This window comes from Lithobates pipiens, unplaced genomic scaffold, assembly GCF_037356315.1.
Source record: "Lithobates pipiens isolate NorthernLeopardFrog02 unplaced genomic scaffold, aLitPip1_a1.2 Scaffold_90, whole genome shotgun sequence".
In the NCBI taxonomy this organism is placed as follows: domain Eukaryota; kingdom Metazoa; phylum Chordata; class Amphibia; order Anura; family Ranidae; genus Lithobates; species Lithobates pipiens.
The window spans coordinates 635,333-660,044 of record NW_027507913.1 but is presented as its reverse complement, the minus strand read 5'-3'; the positions used below and the strand labels follow the sequence as shown (position 1 = coordinate 660,044).

The window sequence follows — 24,712 nt, the reverse complement described above, 5'->3', positions numbered from 1 at the left end:
AAGATTGGTCGCACCTTAATTGTCTTTGTATGTGTTTTTTTTCTTCTTTTTTCTAAGAAATATAATGAGGAATGGCAGCAGGGTGAGGAATCTTGCCCCATACTTCACCACTAGGGATGAGCTTCGATTTCAAGAGGAAGATCGAACATTATGGTCCGTTGGTGCCAAATTAGAGCGGCGTGTCACGGCCCATAATGCACTGCGTCATAGCAGTGCATTGCTGGCTGATGATTGGCCAAGCATGCACGATGACCCGCATGCTTTGGCCACTCACAGCGGCGTCAGCGAAGAGAGCCATAATTGGTCACAGGCCAATTTTTGATGCAATACTTTGCAGCAGGGCTCATTCCTGTGCCCCAACTAGAGTAACTGTAAGGGGTTGCAGTGTTGTGGCACCAGTGCCTAAGGCCCAATTTTTCTGCCCCTGTTCAGGGGCATGTAATTACAATTCTTGATCTAATATTTCACAGCAGGGCCCGTTCCTGCGCCCACCCAGAGTAACTGTGAGGGATTACAGTGTTGTGGCAACACCAACACCTAAGGCCCACATTTTTGCGTTTATATTTTGAGTATATAGAGCAGGCCCCTACTTTCAAACATCCAACTTACAAACAACTCCTACTTTCAAACAGAAGGAGACAACAGGAAGTGAGAGGAAATCTACCCCTAGGAAGGGAAATTCTCTCCTGTAAGAGTTCCTTGTTTCACAAAAAAACCCAAATTTTAACAATCCAATTGTCATTTGGACAGAAAGTGAGGTGAAATCTTCTGAACAGGTGCGCACAGACAGCAAAACAAATTATACAGGGGTGATAACCCTTCCCTATGTTTTCCAAAAAGCTTAAAAATAGATTTTTTGGCTGGAGCTACACTTTAAAAATGTACCAGTTTAAAATTACAAACAGATTCTACTTAATAACAAACCTACACAGTCCCTGTCTTGTTTGGACCGCCTGTATACTGCTGTTCTGAGTATATAGGGCCTGGGGGCCTCAGGCCTTTCCTTTTTATAATTTGGGTGTGCGGTTCTCCTTAATGTCCATACAAGACCCAAAGGGGCTGGTAATGGGCTTGGGGGCGGGGTACCCATGCCTTTGTTCTCAATGATTTTCATCCATATTGCCGGGACCAGACATTACATTAAAGCCGCAAGCAGTTTTAAATGACTTTTATTCCTTTAGAAATGTCATTTTGTGCAGGGACATACCAGTCCACTCCACACCCCTCATGTACATACCTCCCACCTCCATACACTCCACACCCCTCATGTACATACCTCCCACCTCCATACACTCCACACCCCTCATGTACATACCTCCCACCTCCATACACTCCACACCCCTCTCATGTACATACCTCCCACCTCCATACACTCCACACCCCTCTCATGTACATACCTCCCACCTCCATACACTCCACACCCCTCATATACATACCTCCCACCTCCATACACTCCACACCCCTCATGTACATACCTCCCACCTCCATACACTCCACACCCCTCATATACATACCTCCCACCTCCATACACTCCACACCCCTCATGTACATACCTCCCACCTCCATACACTCCACACCCCTCTCATGTACATACCTCCCATCTCCATACACTCCACACCCCTCTCATGTACATACCTTCCACCTCCATACACTCCACACCCCTCGTGTACATACCTCCCACCTCCATACACTCCGCACCTCTCATGTACATACCTCCCACCTCCGTACACTCCGCACCCCTCATGTACATACCTCCTACCTCCATACACTCCGCACCCATCTCATGTACATACCTCCCACCTCCATACACTCCACACCCCTCATGTACATATCTCCCACCTCCATACACTGCACACCCCTCATGTACATACCTCCCACCTCCATACACTCCACACCCCTCTCATGTACATACCTCCTACCTCCATACACTCCACACCCCTCATGTACATACCTCCGACCTCCATACACTCCACACCCCTCATGTACATACCTCCCACCTCCATACACTCCGCACCTCTCATGTACATACCTCCCACCTCCGTACACTCCGCACCCCTCATGTACATACCTCCCACCTCCATACACCCCACACCCCCCATAATTACTAATTAGAAAAATTTTATGACAGAAACAAATTTTTTTAATTTATAGCACAAAAATAAAAACCCCACTAGTGATTAAATACCACCAAAAGAAAGGTCTATTTGTGTGGAAAAAAGGACGCAAGTTTCATATGGGTAGAGTGTTGTATGAGTAATTGTCATTCAAACTGTGAGAGCGCTGAAAGCTGAAAATTGGTGTGTACAGGAAGGGGGTGTAAGTGCCTGGTATTGAGGTGGGTAGCAGCGGGTAAAATAAGTATAGAACACCTCACCATTTTTCTAGGTAAATATACAGTATGTGACAAAAGTAAGTACACCCCTCAGTCACATTTCTTCTTCTTCTAAAATGTAAAGTAGTGAGTGTACAGCTTGTATAACAGTGTACATTTCCTGTCCCCTCCAAATAACTCAACACACAGCCATTAATGTCTTTGTGCGCTGGTCCAAACCAATTGGTGGAGGGGGGATTATGGAGTGGGGGGAGGGGGGATTATGGAGTGGGGGGATTATGGTGTCGGAGGGGGGAGGGGGGATTATGGTGTCGGAGGGGAGATTATGGAGTTGGGGGAGGGGAGATTATGGAGTGGGGGGAGGGGAGATTATGGAGTGGGGGAGGGGAGATTATGGTGTCAGAGGGGAGATTATGGAGTTGGGGAGGGGAGATTATGGAGTGGGGGGAGGGGAGATTATGATGTCAGAGGGGGGATTATGGAGTGGGGGGAGGAGAGATTATGGAGTGGGGGGAGGGGAGATTATGGTGTCAGAGGGGAGATTATGGAGTTGGGGGAGGGGAGATTATGGAGTGGGGGGAGGGGAGATTATGGAGTGGGGGGAGGGGAGATTATGGTGTCAGAGGGGGGATTATGGTGTCGGAGAGGGGATTATGGTGGGGGGGTTGCTTTTCAGAGGTTGGACTTGGCCCCTTAGTTCCAGTGAAGGGAACTCTTAAGGCGTCAGCATACCAAGACATTTTGGACAATTTCATGCTCCCAACTTTGTGGGAACAGTTTGGGGACGGCCTCTTCCTGTTCCAACATGATTGCTCACCAGTGCACAAAGCAAGGTCCATAAAGACATGGATGAGCGAGTTTGGAGTGGAGGTACTTGACTGGCCTGCACAGAGTCCTTACCTCAACCCCATAGAACACCTTTAGGATGAATTAGATCGGAGACTGCGAGGTAGGCCTTCTCGTCCAACATCAGTGCCTGAACTCACAAAAGTTCTTCTGGAAGAATGGTCAAACATTTCCATAGACACCCTCCTAAACCTTGTGGACGGCCTTTCCAGAAGAGGTGAACCTGTTATAGCTGCAAAGGGCAAACTCAATATTGAACCCTCCGGACGAAGACTGGGCTGCCATTAGAAATGATGGGGCACTGGAAAGCTGACCTGACAGCCCCCACCTATCCACAGACAGCTTCTGTTCCACCACCTGCTGACCCAATGGGAAGTGCTGCTTGTACCCCCTATTGATGGTCCTGATAACTGGTGATCTGTAGTATTTACAGACTGGGCCAGAGGGTGGCCTAGAGTATGGGTAGAATGGAGGGTGACCTGTAACTATGTGGGGTATTAGCAGATACTGGGGGGTGACTTGTAGCAAAGACATTGTTAGTAGGTTAGGCTTTACCTCCTAGCGGGGCAGCTGTTTAGTGCTGATCCTCAGAGCTTCCAGTGGTGTGTTGGCCTTGGAGATGTTGATGGTGAGCGGTCTTCTCTGAGCCCCGGATTCTGCCTTGCAGGACACTCCTCTTCTCCATTACTCTGAGCTCTTCCCCCTTCACTGGCTGGACCCTTTTATTCCGTCCTTCCACCAACAACTATCTGTACCCGAAACAAGATGGAAGACAAAGAAAGAACACAAACGTCAGCCAATCACATCCACATTGTAAGTAATAGAACCACCTTACATCAGGTGCCGCCATAAGAGTGCCCCTTACATCAGGTGCCCCCAACAGAGTGCCCCTTACATCAGGTGCCCCATAACAGTGCCCCTTACATCAGGTGCCCTCCATGGCGTGGCTCCTCCCAACATCCACTGACTCCTCCCACTGTGTGACTCCTCCCACCATCCAGTGACTCCTCCCACCACCCACTGACTCCTCCCATCGTGTGACTCCACCCACCATTGTGTGACTCCTCCCACCATCTCCTGTCTCCTCCCACCATCCAGTGACTCCTCCCTCCATCGCATAGCTCCTCACACTATCCCGTAACGCCTCCCACCATCATGTGACTCCTCCCACCATCCACTGACTCCTCTCATCGCGTGGCTCCTCCCACCATCCACTGACTCCTCCCACCATCATGTGGCTCCTCCCACCACCCAGTGACTCCTCCCACCATCAACTGACTCCTCCCACTGCGTGACTCCTCCCACCACCCCGTGGCTCCTCCCACCATCCACTGACTGCTGTCATCATCGTGTGACTCCTCCCACCACCCTGTGACTCCTCCCACCATCAACTGACTCCTCCCACCACCAACTGACTCCTCCCACATCCCGTGACTTCTCCCACGACTCCTTCCACCATCCACTGAATCCTCCCATCACATGGCTCCTCCCACCATCCAGTGACTCCTCTCACCATCCACTGACTCCTCCCACCACCAACTGACTCCTCCCACCACGGTGTGGCTCCTCCCACATCCTGTGACATCTTCCAGTGTGTGACTCCACCCACGACTCCTCCCACCATCCCGTGACTCCTCTCACCATCCACTGAATCCTCCCATCACGTGGCTCCTCCCACCATCCCGTGACTCCTTTCACCATCCACTGACCCCTCCTATCACGTGACTCCTCCAACCATCCCCTGACTCCTCCCAACATCGCGTGGCTCCTCCCAACATCGCGTGGCTCCTCACACAAACCTGTGGCTCCTCCCACCATCCACTGACTCCTCCCACCATCCCGTGACTCCTCCCACCATCCCCTGGTCATCCCACCATCCCCTGTCTCCTCCTCCCATCGCGTGGCTCCTCACACAATCCTGAATGAATGAATGAATGAAATACTTATATAGCGCACAATGCGAACTGAATCGCCTCTAGGCTGCTGTGGCTCCTCCCACCATACCGTGACTCCTCCCACCATACCGTGACTCCTCCCACCATCTCCTGTCTTCTCCCACCAACCTGTGACCCCTCCCACCGTCTCCTCCCACCAACCCGTGACCCCTCCCACCATCAATGGACTCCTCCCATCTTGTGGCCCTCCCACCATTCACTGACTCCTCCCAATATCCCGTTACCCCTCCCACCATTGCGTGGCTTCTCCTACCATCCCATGACTCCTCCCACCATCCCGTGACTCCCCCACTATCAACGGACTCCTCCCACCATCGTGTGGCTCCTCCCACCATCGAGGGACTCCTCCCACATCCCGTGACTCCTCCCACCATCCACTGACTCCCCCCACCCTCCCGTGACTCCTCCTCCCCGTGGTGTGATTCTCCCCACCCTCCCGTGACTCCTCCTCCCCGTGGTGTGACTCCCCGTGGTGTGACTCCCCCCAGCCGTGGTGTGGCTCCTCCCCCCGTAGTATGGCTCCTCCCCCCGTAGTGTGACCCCCCCGCGGGGTGACCCCTCCCCAGCCGCGGGGTGACTCTCCCCAGCCGCGGGGTGACTCTCCCCAGCCGCGGGGTGACTCCACCCAGCCGCGGTGTGGCTCCTCCCGCCGCGGTGTGACTCCTCCCCCGTGGTGTGACTCCTCCCCCGTGGTGTGGCTCCTCCCCCCACGGTGTGGCTCCTCCCGCTGCGGTGTGACTTCTCCCCCCGTGGTGTGACTCCTCCCCCCGTGGTGTGACTCCTCTATCAGGCATTACTAGATGGCAGACTGTGGGAGGAGTCTCAGCTGTCACAGCATTTAGGAGCCTTTTCTTCCACCAATCGTCACTCAGTATTCCTCACAGAGCTGACAGCGGGAGGGAGGACTGTTGTGGATGGAGGGCGGGAGCTGCCCAAGGTTATCAAGCAAGTGATTGGTTGCTAGGACCGCCCTTCATCCAAGCAGCCAATCACTATCTTGCAGCTCCCACCCTCCATCCAGACCCCCCCACCCCCGCCTTCCTGCCCAGCACAATTTGCAGCTTTCATGGCGGTCGCACTTTGAGTGACAATTACACGGTCATACAAAACTCTACACATTTTATTCACACAAATAGAACTTTCTCTTGGTGATAATTAATCACCGTTGGGCGGGGTTTTATCTTTTCTAAAATAATAAAAAAACTAAAAAAGACCGCCCCTTTTTTATATATTTTATTTCCTTGTTTACATGGGATCAGCTGTGATTGGACACAGCCAATCACATGGGTGAAGAGCCTAAACTGGGCGTGGTCATATGACATGGCTCCGCTCCGCTGTCATTGGTCTATATGGCAGGTGGGAGGCGGTTAGTAGTGTGGTGGGGGGTGGGGGAGGGTTTGAGGACTGTGATGTGCAGTGGAGAAGGAGGAGCTCAGATCTGTGATATCGGGTAGCTCCGCCCATTCATTTTATTGGTCATCATTACCTGCGAGAAACAGAGAAAGGCGTCCCTGATTTTTACTTTTTTATGGCGCCGAGCCAGACGGCGCTGCGGTGATATGCGGTTTGGTTCACTCGAAATGCGCCCCGGATGCCGACATGACCTTCAGAGTTTTACTGACCTGTCCAATAATACCCCTATTCAATGTTATTGGGCCCATCCCACCATCTTGTGACTCCTCCCACTATCCTACAACGCCTCCTCCTGTCATGTGACTATATCTTCTGTGCTGACCTGTACCCTTCACAAGGGAATCGGGGGGCTTCAGTCACCAAAACTGCAGTGTTTATCCTCCATGACACGTCACAGGAAGCCCCTCCATGGTTATCAGAGGACAGAATGACTGATAAAGGAAGGTCCGTAGACGTGGTGTATCTAGATAAAGGAAGGTCCGTAGACGTGGTGTATCTAGATAAAGGAAGGCCCTTAGACGTGGTGTATCTAGATAAAGGAAGGCCCGTAGACGTGGTGTATCTAGATAAAGGAAGGCTCGTAGACGTGGTGTATCTAGATAAAGGAAGGCCCGTAGACGTGGTGTATCTAGATAAAGGAAGGCTCGTAGACGTGGTGTATCTAGATAAAGGAAGGCCCGTAGACGTGGTGTATCTAGATAAAGGAAGGCCCGTAGACGTGGTGTATCTAGATAAAGGAAGGTCCGTAGACGTGGTGTATCTAGATAAAGGAAGGCCCGTAGACGTGGTGTATCTAGATAAAGGAAGGCCCGTAGACGTGGTGTATCTAGATAAAGGAAGGCCCGTAGACGTGGTGTATCTAGATAAAGGAAGGCCCGTAGACGTGGTGTATCTAGATAAAGGAAGGCCCGTAGACGTGGTGTATCTAGATAAAGGAAGGCCCGTAGACGTGGTGTATCTAGATAAAGGAAGGCCCGTAGACGTGGTGTATCTAGATAAAGGAAGGCCCGTAGACGTGGTGTATCTAGATAAAGGAATGCCCGTAGACGTGGTGTATCTGGATAAAGGAAGGCTCGTAGACGTGGTGTATCTAGATAAAGGAAGGCCCGTAGACGTGGTGTATCTAGATAAAGGAAGGCCCGTAGATGTGGTGTATCTGGATAAAGGAAGGCCCGTAGACGTGGTGTATCTGGATAAAGGAAGCCTCGTAGACGTGGTGTATCTGGATAAAGGAAGGCCCGTAGACGTGGTGTATCTAGATAAAGGAAGGCCCGTAGACGTGGTGTATCTAGATAAAGGAAGGCCCGTAGACGTGGTGTATCTAGATAAAGGAAGGCCCGTAGACGTGGTGTATCTAGATAAAGGAAGGCCCGTAGACGTGGTGTATCTAGATAAAGGAAGGCCCGTAGACGTGGTGTATCTAGATAAAGGAAGGCCCGTAGACGTGGTGTATCTAGATAAAGGAAGGCCCGTAGACGTGGTGTATCTAGATAAAGGAAGGCCCGTAGACGTGGTGTATCTAGATAAAGGAAGGCCCGTAGACGTGGTGTATCTAGATAAAGGAAGGCCCGTAGATGTGGTGTATCTAGATAAAGGAAGGCCCGTAGACGTGGTGTATCTAGATAAAGGAAGGCCCGTAGACGTGGTGTATCTAGATAAAGGAAGGCCCGTAGACGTGGTGTATCTAGATAAAGGAAGGCCCGTAGACGTGGTGTATCTAGATAAAGGAAGGCCCGTAGACGTGGTGTATCTAGATAAAGGAAGGCCCGTAGACGTGGTGTATCTAGATAAAGGAAGGCCCATAGATGTGGTGTATCTAGTGTGGCAGCACGCAGGTAAAGTCACCTGGTTGTATCCAGGATGGGAAATATGTGTGTCCTAGATTCAGGCTTTATGCAGACTTGTACAACTAGAGGGGAAGAGTTAATGAGCCCAGCTGAAGTAAGTGGGCTCATTAAGACCTCTACAAAAACCCCAGCATGCTTAGGGAGATGCTCCATCCTGGAACCAGTTTTGTGTTTGTAAAGACTGGGGAGTGTGACACCTGTTCTGTGCGGTGAGGTAACGCCTGTGTGGCAAACCTCTACAACAGAGACAGAGACAGGGACTGGTGCTGCACAAGGCTGCACTCAGTTGTTAGACAGGGAATCCATGTGTGTAATTAGAGGTCAAGCTGACCAGGATTTATTTTCATGTTTTATTTTTGTTTGGCTGTTATATGTTTCACTGCATGTAGCATAAATAAACCGCATCTTTTGTTTTTTTGCACCTACAACGCTGTCTGCTGTGCCTGACTTTGTGTTGTGAACCCATCCAGGGGGTCACACACACCCGCTGCCGAGCTAACCCCCTCACAGTTGGTGGAGAATTTTGGCATTTTTTTTTTTAAGGCCAGCATGGAGGAGATACTGAGACAGCTGGCTCTAGCAAATGCAAATCAGCAGCAAACAAATGCGGCTTTACAAAAGAGCCTTGCAGCCCAGCAGAAAGCTCACCTGCAGAGTCTGGAAGCTCAGCAACAAGCCCAGCAGCGATCTGAACCCCGCTTCATAGACCTGTTGCAGAAGCAAGAGCAGAGTTTTCGACAGCAAATAGAGACATTAATACAGCAACGTCCGCAGACCAATGAGGCAAGTGGTTACAATAATACCGCATCCTTTGGTGTGAGCCGTTTACTGACAAAAATGACGGGAGAGGATGATCCGGAGGTGTTTTTGACCACATTTGAAAGGACTGCTGAAAGGGAAAAGTGGCCTAAGGAGCAATGGGCTGGACTGGTGGCCCCTCTGTTAACTGGGGAATCGCAGAAAGCTTATTATGACCTAGAGCCTGACCAAGCAAAAGACTATGTGGTGCTAAAAGCAGAAATATTGGCACGGCTGGGTGTCACCCTGGCCGTCCGGGCTCAGCGTGTGCATAATTGGACTTTTCAGGTTGGAAAACCCCCCAGGTCTCAAATGTATGATCTCATTCACCTGAGCAGATAGTGGCTGCAGCCAGAGACTTTGACCGCACCAAACATTGTGGAACGTGTTGTTATGGATCGTTTCCTGAGAGCTCTTCCTACTGCCATCCAAAGATGGGTAAGCCATGGAGACCCAGAAAATGCCGATAAACTTGTGGATCTGGTTGAGAGGTACTTGGCTACAGAGAACCTGACCACCTCTTCCAGGGACTCACGGACTTTCCATCCTAAGACCAGATCATCCCCAGTGGCGGGTAAGATGACTCCAAGGGGTGAGGGTGGAGAGCGTGAGAGGGTGGGAGTTCTACCTAAGGTCTGGCGGGAGCAGCCCAGGAAGCCCATGCTGCAAGAGACAGCGAAAAAGATTATTTGCTACCGCTGCCGGCAAGAGGGACATATTGCAGCCAATTGCCCCGTTGTGGATGAGCCTATGCAATGTGACTTGATAAGGGAGAGACGTCAGTCGATGTTTGCGACAGTTGCATGCACTGCCATTCGGGGACCTGAGAAACATTTATGTAAAATGTGTATTAATGGTAGACATGTTGATGTGTTGCTGCATTCAGGTAGCCTGGTAACATTGATAAAAGCTGAATTAGTTACTACAGAGGTCTCTGGGAAGAACAAGGTGGCTGTTATTTGTGTGCATGGGGACCCCCGAGAGTATCCTGTAACTTCAGTGTTTTTTGAGACCCCCAAAGGTAACCTCTCTCATCAGGTGGGGTTAGTGTCTCACTTAACACATGATGCTATTGTGGGAAGGGATTTTCCAAAATTCTGGGAACTCTGGGATTGTCCTGAGCCCCCCACTGGTGCCCCTATAGACCAGGAAGATGACCAGAATTCCTCTGGGGGTGGTGAGGACTCTCCTGAATTTCCCTTGTCGGTATTGGCGGGGGAAACTCGAGAAACTGGGGAGGAATCAACATCCTCAGATGAAAACATGCCGTCTGTGGAGTTTTCGGATCTTGAGGTTCACAGGGAAAATTTTGCCACAGAACAGTTAAAAGACCCCACCCTAATAAAGGCACAGGAAAATGTGGTGAAAATAGATGGCGAGTTAGTGAACCCAGATAAGACTTGCCCTTATCCTTACTTCACTATGGAAAGGGACCTGCTGTATCGAGTGGCTCAAAGGGCAGAAGAAACCATTGAGCAACTTGTAGTGCCCAAACCTTACAGGAAGTTGGTGTTAGAATTGGCCCATGGGCACATTCTGGGAGGTCATCTGGGGAATGAGAAAACCAGAGAGAGGGTACTGCAGAGATTCTATTGGCCTGGGGTCATGAAGGAAATAGAAAATTATTGTTCCTCCTGCCCTGTGTGTCAGAAGTCGGCACCTATGCCACATTTCCGTAACCCGCTGGTACCTCTTCCTATCACTGAGGTCCCCTTTGAGAGGATAGCAATGGATTTGGTAGGTCCGATAATGAAGTCCGCTAGGGGGCATCAGTACATTTTGGTTATATTGGACTATGCCACCCGTTATCCGGAAGCAATTCCTCTCCGAAATACCTCGGCCAAAACCATAGCCAAAGAGCTATCTCTTGTTTTTAGCCGCGTGGGTATTTGTAAGGAACTGCTTACGGACCAAGGTACACCCTTTATGTCCCGGGTAATGAAAGAACTATGCAAGTTGTACAAAGTGACACAATTGCGTACATCTGTGTATCACCCCCAAACAGATGGGTTGGTTGAAAGATTCAACAAAACCCTAAAACAAATGTTAACCACTTGGGTACCGCGCTATTGCCGAATGACGGCATTAGCGCGGACCTAGATTTCCAGGACTACGTCTATTGACGTCGTCCTGGTTACGAGCGGCCTGCACGCCCCCTGAGGGGCGCGCGCGGCGCGCTCTGTGATCGGCGAGTCCGTGAGACTCGCCTGATCACCGATCCGTGTAAGGGGTCGATCCCGACCCCTTATCACGCGATCAGCTGTCAGCCAATGACAGCTGATCATGTGATAGAACGGAGCCGGTAATCGGCTATTATTCCTCCTCGCGCTGACAGCGCGAGGAGAAAAAAAAAAAGCCGATCACCGGCGGCCGTGATCGGGACATCAGTCCCGATCACGGCCAGCAATGAAAGGCACCACATGCCACCTGCCAGTGCCCACCTGCCTCCCGCAGTGCCATCCTGAAATATAACAAAGTAAAAGTAAGTGCCCCCCGTCTGTGCCCATAATGCCCACAGTGCCACCCCACAGTGCCACCCACAGTGCCACCCCACAGTGCCACCCCACAGTGCCACCCACAGTGCCACCCACAGTGCCACCCAATCTGCCTCAAAGGTGCTGCACCCCAGTGCCGCCCATCAGTGCCCAGCAGTGCCGCCCATCAGTGCCCAGCAGTGCCGCCCATCAGTGCCCAGCAGTGCCACCTATCAGAGCCACCTATCAGTGCCACCTATCAGTGCCCATCAGTCCCATCTATCTGTGGTACCTATCAGTGCCCATCCGTGCCACTTATCCGTGCCACCCATCCGTGTCATCTTATCTGTGCCCATCTTTGCCCATCAGTGCCGCCTTATCTGTGCCCATCGGTGCTGCCTTATCTGTGCCTATTAGTGCCGCCTTAACTATGCCTATCAGTGCCCACAAGTGCAGCCTATCAGTGCCCACCAATGCAGCCTATCAGTGCCCACCAATGCAGCCCATCAGTGCCCACCAATGCAGCCTATCAGTGCCGCCTCATCAGCGCACTTCAATGAAGGAGAAAAATGACCCGTTTGCAAAATTTTATAACAAACTATTAAAACATGATTTTTTTTTTTTGTTTGTTTAGCAAAAAATAAAACTCCGAGCTGTAACTAAATACCACCAAAAGAAAGCTCTATTTGTGGGAAAAAAATGATAGAAATTTCATTTGGGTACAGTGTTGTATGACCGCGCAATTGTCATTCAAAGTGCATCAGCGCTGAAAGCTGAAAATTGGTCTGGGACTGAGGGGGGTTTAAGTGCCCAGTAAGCAAGTGGTTAAAGAAGGTGGTGGATAGAGATGGAAAGAATTGGGACTGTCTAATACCCTATCTGATGTTTGCCATTAGGGAGGTACCCCAATCCTCTACGGGTTTCTCACCCTTCGAGTTGCTCTATGGGAGACACCCAAGAGGGCTGCTGGATATCGCCAAGGAAACTTGGGAAAATGAGAGTTCTCCTCACAGGAGTGTGATTGAGCATGTCGCCCTGATGCAGGATAGAATCGCACAGGTAATGCCAATTGTAAAGGAACATTTGACCCAAGCGCAGTTAGCACAGCAGAGAGTGTACAACCGTGGGGCCAAGACCCGTACTTTTTCCCCGGGGGATAGGGTCTTGGTGCTAGTCCCTACGGTTGAAAGCAAATTTCTGGCCAAATGGCAAGGTCCATATGAAGTAATTGAAAAAATTAGTGAGGTGAACTACAGGGTTAGACAGCCAGGAAGGCGAAAGCCGGAGCAGATCTATCACGTCAATCTGCTGAAAGCCTGGAGGGATAGGGAATCCCTAGTCGCAGAGACTTGGTCACAAGCCCAGCCTGATTGCTTAGTTCCTGAGGATGGAATAGCAGTCACCTTATCGAAAACCCCAACAACAGGAGGTTAAAGAGTTTGTACTTTGTAACAAAGAGATTTTCTCTTAGCTGCCAGGACAAACATCTGGCGTAGAGCATGACATTATCACCCCGCCAGGAGAAAGGGTAAAACTAAAACCTTATAGAATACCAGAGGCCCGACGGGAGGCAATACATGGGGAGGTTCAAAGGATGCTGGAATTGGGTGTGATAGAGGAGTCCCAGAGTGACTGGTCCAGTCCTATCGTACTAGTGCCCAAACCTGATGGGAGCTGGCGGTTTTGTTTCGACAATTGAATAAAGTTACAAAATTTGACACCTACCCCATGCCACGTATAGATGAGTTGATTGACCGGCTGGGAACAGCCCGATATATGACAACTCTTGATCTCACCAAAGGGTATTGGCAAATTCCCCTGGCCGAGTCGGCCAAGGAGAAAACTGCGTTTGTAACCCCAGATGGGGCATTCCAATATAAGAGAATGCCGTTTGGGTTACAGAATGCACCGGCAACATTCCAGCGGAAAATGGATAAGATTCTGAGGCCCCATCAGAAATATGCTGCAGCTTACCTGGATGATGTGATTATCCATAGCACAGACTGGGTCTCACATTTGCCAAAAGTACAAGCAGTCCTAGACTCTATCCGGGAAGCTGGGTTTACGGCCAATCCAAAGAAGTGTACCATTGGACAGGAGGAGGCCAAATATCTTGGGTACACTATTGGGAGGGGGGTGATAAAACCCCAAGTCAATAAAGTCGAGGCCATACAGAGTTGGCCACGTCCCAACAGCAAGAAACAGGTACGAGCCTTTCTGGGAATCGCTGGCTATTATCGACGATTCATTCCCCATTTTACTTCTCAGGCTGTGCCCCTCACCAACCTGACAAAAGGGAAAGAGTCGGTCATGGTTAAATGGTCCCCAGAGGCTGAAGAAGCATTTCAGTCCTTAAAAACAGCCTTATGTAGCCAGCCAGTGTTGTACTCACCAGACTTCTCTAAGGACTTTGTGGTACAAACTGATGCATCAGACGTTGGGTTAGGAGCAGTGTTATCCCAGGTCTGGAACGGGGAAGAGCACCCAGTCATTTACCTCAGCAGGAAGTTGAAGTCCCATGAGGTAAATTACTCCACGATTGAGAAGGAATGTTTAGCAGTGAAGTGGGCTCTAGATTCCCTTCGGTACTATCTGCTAGGTAGGCACTTTGACCTGGTGACTGATCACGCTCCTTTAAAGTGGATGGCTCAGAACAAGGAGACCAATAGAAGGGTAAATAGGTGGTTCCTGGTCCTACAGGAATTTAACTTTACAGTTAAGCATCGCCCTGGTGTTAAAATGGGGAATGTGGATGCTTTGTCTCGGATACATGCGTGTCTGGCTGCTTGTGTTACAACCCCAAGGTTGAAACAAGAGGGGGGGGGGTATGTGGCAGCACGCAGGTAAAATCACCTGGTTGTATTCAGGATGGGAAATATGTGTGTCCTAGATTCAAGCTTTATGCAGACTTTTACAATTAGAGGGGAAGAGTTAATGAGCCCAGCTGTAGTAAGTGGGCTCATTAAGGCCTCTACAAAAAACCCCAGCATGCTTAGGGAGATGCTCCATCCTGGAACCAGTTTTATGTGTATAGACTGGGGAGTCTGAGATCTGTTCTGTGCGGTGAGTTAACGCCTGTGTGGCAAAACCCTACAATAGAGACAGGGACTGGGGCAGCACAAGGCTGCACCCAGTTGTTAGACAGGGAGTCTACGTGTGTAGTTAGAGGTCAAACTGACCAGGATTTATTTTCTTGTTTTATTTTGTTTGGCTGTTATATGTATCACTGCATGTAGCCTAAATAAACCGGATCTTTTGTTTTTTTGCACCTACACCGCTGTCTGCTGTGTCTGACTTTGTGTTGTGAACCCATCCAGGGGGTCACACACACCCGCTACCGAGCTAACCCCCTAACACAAGATGTCCGCTTACCCCTTCTCACTGTATCCTTACCGTGGAGGTGTACGGGGTGTAACAAGATGTCCGCTTACCCCTTCTCACTGTATCCTTACTGTGGAGGTGTACGGGGTGTAACAAGATGTCCCCTTACCCCCTTCTCACTGTATCCTTACTGTGGAGGTGTACGGGGTGTAACAAGATGTCCGCTTACCCCTTCTCACTGTATCCTTACTGTGGAGGTGTACGGGGTGTAACAAGATGTCCGCTTACCCCTTCTCACTGTATCCTTACTGTGGAGGTGTACGGGGTGTAACAAGATGTCCGCTTACCCCTTCTCACTGTATCCTTACTGTGGAGGTGTACGGGGTGTAACAAGATGTCCGCTTACCCCTTCTCACTGTATCCTTACTGTGGAGGTGTACGGGGTGTAACAAGATGTCCCCTTACCCCCTTCTCACTGTATCCTTACTGTGGAGGTGTACGGGGTGTAACAAGATGTCCGCTTACCCCTTCTCACTGTATCCTTACTGTGGAGGTGTACGGGGTGTAACAAGATGTCCGCTTACCCCTTCTCACTGTATCCTTACTGTGGAGGTGTACGGGGTGTAACAAGATGTCCCCTTACCCCCTTCTCACTGTATCCTTACCGTGGAGGTGTACGGGGTGTAACAAGATGTCTGCTTTCCCCCTTCTCACTGTATCCTTACTGTGGAGGTGTACGGGGTGTAATAAGATGTCCCCTTACCCCCTTCTCACTGTATCCTTACCGTGGAGGTGTACAGGGTGTAACAAGATGTCCGCTTACCCCTTCTCACTGTATCCTTACCGTGGAGGTGTACAGGGTGTAACAAGATGTCCGCTTACCCCTTCTCACTGTATCCTTACTGTGGAGGTGTACAGGGTGTAACAAGATGTCCCCTTACCCCCTTCTCACTGTATCCTTACCGTGGAGGTGTACAGGGTGTAACAAGATGTCCGCTTACCCCTTCTCACTGTATCCTTACCGTGGAGGTGTACGGGGTGTAACAAGATGTCCGCTTACCCCTTCTCACTGTATCCTTACTGTGGAGGTGTACAGGGTGTAACAAGATGTCCGCTTACCCCCTTCTCACAGCATCCTCACTGTGGAGGTGTACGGGGTGTAACAAGATGTCCCATTACCCCCTTCTCACAGTATCCTTACTGTGGAGGTGTACGGGGTGTAACAAGATGTCCGCTTACCCCTTCTCACTGTATCCTTACTGTGGAGGTGTACGGGGTGTAACAAGATGTCCGCTTACCCCCTTCTCACTGTATCCTTACCGTGGAGGTGTACAGGGTGTAACAAGATGTCCGCTTACCCCCTTCTCACTGTATCCTTACTGTGGAGGTGTACGGGGTGTAACAAGGTGTCCGCTTACCCCTTCTCACTGTATCCTTACCGTGGAGGTGTACGGGGTGTAACAAGATGTCCGCTTACCCCCTTCTCACAGTATCCTCACTGTGGAGGTGTACGGGGTGTAACAAGATGTCCCCTTACCCCCTTCCCACTGTATCCCTACTGTGGAGGTGTACAGGGTGTAACAAGATGTCCCCTTACCCCCTTCTCACTGTATCCTTACTGTGGAGGTGTACGGGGTGTAACAAGATGTCCCCTTACCCCCTTCTCACTGTATCCTTACTGTGGAGGTGTACAGGGTGTAACAAGATGTCCGCTAACCCCCTTCTCACAGTATCCTCACTGTGGAGGTGTACAGGGTGTAACAAGATGTCCCCTTACCCCCTTCTCACTGTATCCCTACTGTGGAGGTGTACGGGGTGTAACAAGATGTCCCCTTACCCCTTCTCACTGTATCCTTACTGTGGAGGTGTACGGGGTGTAACAAGATGTCCGCTTACCCTTTCTCACAGTATCCTTACCGTGGAGGTGTACGGGGTGTAACAAGATGTCCGCTTACCCCCTTCTCACTGTATCCTTACCGTGGAGGTGTACGGGGTGTAACAAGATGTCCGCTTACCCCCTTCTCACTGTATCCTTACTGTGGAGGTGTACGGGGTGTAACAAGATGTCCCCTTACCCCCTTCTCACAGTATCCTTACTGTGGAGGTGTACGGGGTGTAACAAGATGTCCCCTTACCCCCTTCTCACAGTATCCTTACTGTGGAGGTGTACGGGGTGTAACAAGATGTCCCCTTACCCCTTCTCACTGTATCCTTACTGTGGAGGTGTACGGGGTGTAACAAGATGTCCGCTTACCCTTTCTCACAGTATCCTTACCGTGGAGGTGTACGGGGTGTAACAAGATGTCCGCTTACCCCCTTCTCACTGTATCCTTACCGTGGAGGTGTACGGGGTGTAACAAGATGTCCGCTTACCCCCTTCTCACTGTATCCTTACTGTGGAGGTGTACGGGGTGTAACAAGATGTCCCCTTACCCCCTTCTCACAGTATCCTTACTGTGGAGGTGTACGGGGTGTAACAAGATGTCCCCTTACCCCCTTCTCACTGTATCCTTACTGTGGAGGTGTACGGGGTGTAACAAGATGTCCCCTTACCCCCTTCTCACTGTATCCTTACTGTGGAGGTGTACAGGGTGTAACAAGATGTCCCCTTACCCCCTTCTCACAGTATCCTTACTGTGGAGGTGTACGGAGTGTAACAAGATGTCCGCTTACCCCCTTCTCACTGTATCCTTACTGTGGAGGTGTACAGGGTGTAACAAGATGTCCGCTTACCCTTTCTCACAGTATCCTTACCGTGGAGGTGTACAGGGTGTAACAAGATGTCCCCTTACCCCCTTCTCACTGTATCCTTACCGTGGAGGTGTACAGGGTGTAACAAGATGTCCCCTTACCCCCTTCTCACTGTATCCTTACCGTGGAGGTGTACGGGGTATAACAAGATGTCCCCTTACCCCCTTCTCACTGTATCCTTACTGTGGAGGTGTACGGGGTGTAACAAGATGTCCCATTACCCCCTTCTCACAGTATCCTTACTGTGGAGGTGTACGGGGTGTAACAAGATGTCCGCTTACCCCTTCTCACTGTATCCTTACTGTGGAGGTGTACGGGGTGTAACAAGATGTCCGCTTACCCCTTCTCACTGTATCCTTACTGTGGAGGTGTACGGGGTGTAACAAGATGTCCGCTTACCCCCTTCTCACTGTATCCTTACCGTGGAGGTGTACGGGGTGTAACAAGATGTCCGCTTACCCCCTTCTCACTGTATCCTTACTGTGGAGGTGTACGGGGTGTAACAAGATGTCCCCTTACCCCCTTCTCACAGTATCCTTACTGTGGAGGTGTACAGGGTGTAACAAGATGTCCGCTTACCCTTTCTCACAGTATCCTTACCGTGGAGGTGTACAGGGTGTAACAAGATGTCCCCTTACCCCCTTCTCACTGTATCCTTACCGTGGAGGTGTACGGGGTGTAACAAGATGTCCCCTTACCCCCTTCTCACTGTATCCTTACTGTGGAGGTGTACGGAGTGTAACAAGATGTCCGCTTACCCCCTTCTCACTGTATCCTTACTGTGGAGGTGTACAGGGTGTAACAAGATGTCCGCTTACCCTTTCTCACAGTATCCTTACCGTGGAGGTGTACAGGGTGTAACAAGATGTCCCCTTACCCCCTTCTCACTGTATCCTTACCGTGGAGGTGTACGGGGTGTAACAAGATGTCCCCTTACCCCCTTCTCACTGTATCCTTACCGTGGAGGTGTACAGGGTGTAACAAGATGTCCCCTTACCCCCTTCTCACTGTATCCTTACTGTGGAGGTGAACGGGGTGTAACAAGATGTCCCCTTACCCCTTCTCACTGTATCCTACCGTGGAGGTGTACGGGGTGTAGCAAGATGTCCGCTTACAGCTTCTCACTGTATCCTTACTGTGGAGGTGTACGGGGTGTAACAAGATGTCCGCTTACCCCCTTCTCACTGTATCCTTACTGTGGAGGTGTACGGGGTGTAACAAGATGTCCGCTTACCCCTTCTCACTGTATCCTTACTGTGGAGGTGTACGGGGTGTAACAAGATGTCCCCTTACCCCCTTCTCACTGTATCCTTACTGTGGAGGAGTACGGGGTGTAACAAGATGTCCCCTTACCCCCTTCTCACAGTATCCTTACTGTGGAGGTGTACAGGGTGTAACAAGATGTCCCCTTACCCCCTTCTCACTGTATCCTTACTGTGGAGGTGTACGGGGTGTAACAAGATGTCCCCTTACCCCCTTCTCACTGTATCCTTACTGTGGAGGTGTACAGGGTGTAACAAGATGTCCGCTTACCCCCTTCTCACAGTATCCTTACTGTGGAGGTGTACAGGGTGTAACAAGATGTCCCCTTACCCCCTTCTCACTGTATCCTTACCGTGGAGGTGTACGGGGTGTAACAAGATGTCCCCTTACCCCCTTCTCACTGTATCCTTACCGTGGAGGTGTACAGGGTGTAACAAGATGTCCCCTTACCCCCTTCTCACAGTATCCTTACTGTGGAGGTGTACAGGGTGTAACAAGATGTCCCCTTACCCCCTTCTCACTGTATCCTTACTGTGGAGGTGAACGGGGTGTAACAAGATGTCCCCTTACCCCTTCTCACTGTATCCTACCGTGGAGGTGTACGGGGTGTAGCAAGATGTCCGCTTACAGCTTCTCACTGTATCCTTACTGTGGAGGTGTACGGGGTGTAACAAGATGTCCGCTTACCCCCTTCTCACTGTATCCTTACTGTGGAGGTGTACGGGGTGTAACAAGATGTCCCCTTACCCCCTTCTCACTGTATCCTTACTGTGGAGGTGTACGGGGTGTAACAAGATGTCCGCTTACCCCTTCTCACTGTATCCTTACTGTGGAGGTGTACGGGGTGTAACAAGATGTCCCCTTACCCCCTTCTCACTGTATCCTTACTGTGGAGGAGTACGGGGTGTAACAAGATGTCCCCTTACCCCCTTCTCACAGTATCCTTACCGTGGAGGTGTACAGGGTGTAACAAGATGTCCCCTTACCCCCTTCTCACTGTATCCTTACTGTGGAGGTGTACGGGGTGTAACAAGATGTCCCCTTACCCCCTTCTCACTGTATCCTTACTGTGGAGGTGTACAGGGTGTAACAAGATGTCCGCTTACCCCCTTCTCACAGTATCCTTACTGTGGAGGTGTACGGGGTGTAACAAGATGTCCCCTTACCCCCTTCTCACTTTATCCTTACTGTGGAGGAGTACGGGGTGTAACAAGATGTCCCCTTACCCCCTTCTCACAGTATCCTTACCGTGGAGGTGTACAGGGTGTAACAAGATGTCCCCTTACCCCCTTCTCACTGTATCCTTACTGTGGAGGTGTACGGGGTGTAACAAGATGTCCCCTTACCCGTTCTCACTGTATCCTGACCGTGGAGGAGTACGGGGTGTAACAAGATGTCCCCTTACCCCCTTCTCACTGTATCCTTACTGTGGAGGTGTACGGGGTGTAACAAGATGTCCGCTTACCCCCTTCTCACAGTATCCTTACTGTGGAGGTGTACGGGGTGTAACAAGATGTCCCCTTACCCCTTCTCACTGTATCCTTACCGTGGAGGAGTACGGGGTGTAACAAGATGTCTGCTTTCCCCCTTCTCACCGTATCCTCACTAGGGACAAGTGCGGGGTGTAGCAAGATGGCGGCGACGAAACGTCACTTGCGTTACACTTTGACGGTTCGCCTAATCTGACAAAACACCAGCAGGAACCTACTAAAGACTAATCATCTTCTGCTATGAGCTCCAGGCAGCCATCTTGGAGAGGACAGCAGGCCGTGCCTACAAGCAAACTCCCTCCAGCTTTTTTCTTTAATACTTCTAGTAGGGCAGGAGGAACAGGTTCTATGCTATGCAAAGGCCCAAAAAGTATCTTCCTTGGTCTGAGCAGCCAATCAATGTCTCAGATTTACAAAGAAATCCCAACCATGGCTCAGAACTAGAAGTATCTGGCATACAGCAGCCTGGTAGGACCTTAGGGCAGCTTACATAAGTCAATAGGTACTTGAGGGCTGTTTGCTGCAGTTATGTGTAGAGAACTGCAAAGGGGTTGCTGGAGGTAAAGTGGGAAGTAAACTCTCCATTTACACTTTCCCCCCATATGAAAGTGCACCTTGTATCACGTTTAGGTTTTGTACAAATCAAACCCTACCTCCAGCACCCAAACACCCTTGTAATACCTGGTTGCCACAGTTATTCTAAAATAAAAGCTGGGCTGGGCATGTGCCTTATAGGATGTGACCATGATGGATGGGGGCAGCAGAAGTGTCTTCAGGAAGACTCCAAAAGGTGGCACCATCATTGGCTAGAGGTAGGTTTGTGTGCCTCAGTGCTATATACAGCAAGGCCAGCAATACTTTCACATTGGAATGACATACATGATGTCAGGGACCTGCTACGTGGGACATAACTGCTGAGTTTACTTCTAGCCTCATATGGCAGCATTAGTACCTCTGATGAAGAGCAGAGCTCACCATTGCTCTAATCTACCATTCTAGAAAACATTACAGCAACACAAAGCTGCCTTCTCATAGTTAAAAACATTAAAACCATTCCAACAGAAACCTTTAAACAGAATTCTAAATGACTACTTGACCCCCTGCGCTTCCAAGGCCTCCACAATTGGAGGTGCAGAAGGCCGTTCCTTGGGGTTCTCGCTGGTGCACACGAAGAACAATTCAATCACCTTCTGGTAGGACTCATCCAGCTTGTCCATGTTAAGTGCCGGTCTCGTGCCCAAAGCTTCGTAATAAGCGCCCTCATCAAAGTCATCCATGAAGGATTCCTCTGGACAGAGAATGGAGATGAACAGTTATTGATTACAGACGGCACAATCAGAATCAGAATTTAAAGTCTACCACATAGCCCTACTTGATGGGAGTTTAAAGAAAAAGAAAATCATCTTCCTCCCATCACACAGCTGTAAAATGCCAGCTCCTCGGACCAGTACAAACTAGCATTTGACATTCGAATCAAGAGCTTCGTTGTCCATTAGACAGAAGAAGATGTGACACATTTAGGGGCCTGAAATCCAAGGAGCTCCATGGGGACACAGGGATTGATTTTAAGAATAATACTAAGCACTGCCGCAGAATTGTAGAGGATTTGGTGGATATGAAAAGGGGCCATTAACCACCTCAATACTCAAGACCAAATATTGTAAAACAAACAAACAAAAAAAACTCTGTTTCTGTTAGAAAATGTTGTAAATAAGTCATTTTTCTCCTGCACCGATGGGGTACAGATGAGGCGGCACCGATGGGGTACAGATGGGGCACAGATGAGGCGGCACCGATGGGGTACAGATGAGGCAGCACCGATGGGGTACAGATGGGGCACAGATGAGGCGGCACCGATGGGGTACAGATGAGGCGGCACCGATGGGGTACAGATGGGGCACAGATGAGGCGACACCGATGGGGCACAGATGAGGCGACACCGATGGGGCACAGATGAGGTGGCACCGATGGGGCACAGATGAGGCAGCACCAATGGGGTACAGATGGGGCGGCACCGATGATATGTACAGGTCTCCCCTGTGAGGAAATGCTGCTGATCGGCTCTCTCCTCCCACTCTTTCAGTGAGAGAGTCAAGCAGATAACTGCCATTTCCTTGTTTACATATGATTGGACACAGCTGATCACATGGGTAAAGAGCCGATGTTTCTTTACTGAGATCGGAGACGCGCCCAGAACAAGAGACGATCGGTGACAGCCCCTCAGGGAAGCACGGGGAGAGGCTTGTTTACACAGACCTCTCCTCCTTCTTCAGCTCTGTGACCCGATCGCGGGACACCAGCGGCGATCGGGTCCGCTGGTCCCGCGGCCACAGATCACAGGACCGGGTCGGGAGCCAGCCGCGCGCTCCCGACCCACGGCTGGGCACTTAAAGAATCACGTACCGGTACGTGATTGTGTCCAGCCGTGCCATTCTGCCGACGTATATATTGGCGCGAGGCGGTCCTTAAGTGGTTAAAGCAGGGCTGATCCTCCACTCCTCCCCATAGCTAGACACCAGTCCCAGCTGCTTCTGTAAATTCTACATAAATGATTAGCCCTTACTTACATTGGCCATAGCCAGAAATACTAGGGGGCCGAGAAACTTGCTTTGAACCTTAAAATTATGTTTTTCAATAAACAAAAAACCACAGACTTTAGAAGAACATGTTATACTACTTAACTGCACAGAGCGGCCCTGAGACAGTAAAGCCTGGAAAAGGCGGCTGCCTCTCCACAGGTCATGCAATCTTCTGGGACCTGTGACGTTTCCCAGAAAATCGCAGGGGGGAGGGGTGAGAACTTCTGCCCAAGCAGAAGTGGGTGCAGGAACCTGTTGAAACTAGGTAATGGGGGGTGGTAAAAGCAGTACATCCCTTTTGGGCGGAGCTCCGATTTAAGGCTGGGTTCACACAGTTTGTGGAGCGCCCCTGTTCTCCGTTTTTTATGGGGGGGGGCAGAATTTTGCCTCAATTCAGACCTGAAAACAGCCAAAGACACACCGGACCCTTCTGCAGTGCGCTCTGTAGCCGCCCCGGAGATGTGTGAAGCGGCTCCAATGACAGCCGGTCACACTCTCCCGTCATGTGAAATGGATGCGGGGAAACCCTCATCCAATTCCCACAAGTGTGAACCCGGCCTTCACTTCCGATATGTAGTCACCAATATGCAGGACTTACCTGTCCTAGATTTGCTGACTAGTAACACGTCCTACTTTGTCATCTATTTTGGAACATTCTCCCCCTCCCCCCACCTTTATTCTCCGACAAAACAAGATGATGAATGCTGAGCTGACCTTTTCATCAGGTAAACGCTGACACGGGTTCCATAAGCAAACTTCTGCATGAATGGTGAAGCTGGGATGGCGAACGTTGGTGATGGACACATCTGTGAATAAAAGAGGATTGGCTTCATTAGCTTGGAGGATGTACGTTGTGTTTCAAGGTTTCTCCCAGCAACACTGGGAGAGAATTAGGGCTGCAACTAACCATTATTTTCACCATCCATTAGTTGGCCGATTAATCGCTTAATAACCTTAAAAAAAAAAAAGTGGATCAAATTGACGTTCATTTTCAACCACAGTGAGGGGAAAATGTAGAAATAACAGAAAAGGTCTTAGTGGAAGGAATTTTCAGACAGTGGATGTGGTTTTCATTCAGATATTACCTTCATTTTAAAAACAAGTGAAAATTTCAAACAAAATTCTTTCATTCAGCGAATGTAGAAAGATTTTTAGTCTGAATATTCTCATCTGAAAATGGATCGGTGTGGTCAGCACAAGGCTCGGTACACACCTATGCAGTTTGCTTTTGATCTGTTTCTGCAGTGCCTTTTGCTGTGCGTTTTGATTTTTGCGCACGTGATTTTTCTGCAATTTGTATTTTTACATTTTTTTTGGGCACACAAATTGCTGCAAAAACACATGACACGCTTTTCTGCAGCTTCTCCATTGAAGTATATTGAACCAATAAAGCATTATTTTGCGTTTAAAAGTCCCCGCCCCTTTCAGATGTGAACGTGTCCCATAGGAAACCATGGAAATGAACTGCAGTGCATTTCTGCAAAAAGCACCAAAAACGCATAGATGTGAACCGGGTCTAACGCGTTTAGTAACATAATGGGGTTAAAAACTAAAAAACTAAAATGAGCCCTTTAGAGTAGAAAAAGCCGATAATCACTACTGAAAGGGGTTCATTTTTTACTTTAGAACAGTGACAGGAATAT

The 24,712-nt window shown here is 50.0% G+C and overlaps 1 long non-coding RNA gene across 2 annotated transcripts in view; it reads right to left on the bottom strand.

Annotated features, from left to right (window-relative positions):
- The window catches only part of LOC143973663 (uncharacterized), a 43,649-nt gene extending 19,778 nt beyond the window's left edge, over positions 1 to 23,871 (bottom strand). Inside the window, exon 1 of one of the 2 annotated variants that reach the window (XR_013272111.1) lies at positions 23,784 to 23,871. This is a non-coding gene — a long non-coding RNA (uncharacterized LOC143973663). Of the gene's footprint in view, positions 1 to 3,733; positions 4,115 to 23,783 lie in introns of those variants that run through there. The other variant, XR_013272109.1, reaches the window with a different exon arrangement.
- Positions 23,872 to 24,712: the final 841 nt, after the last annotated feature.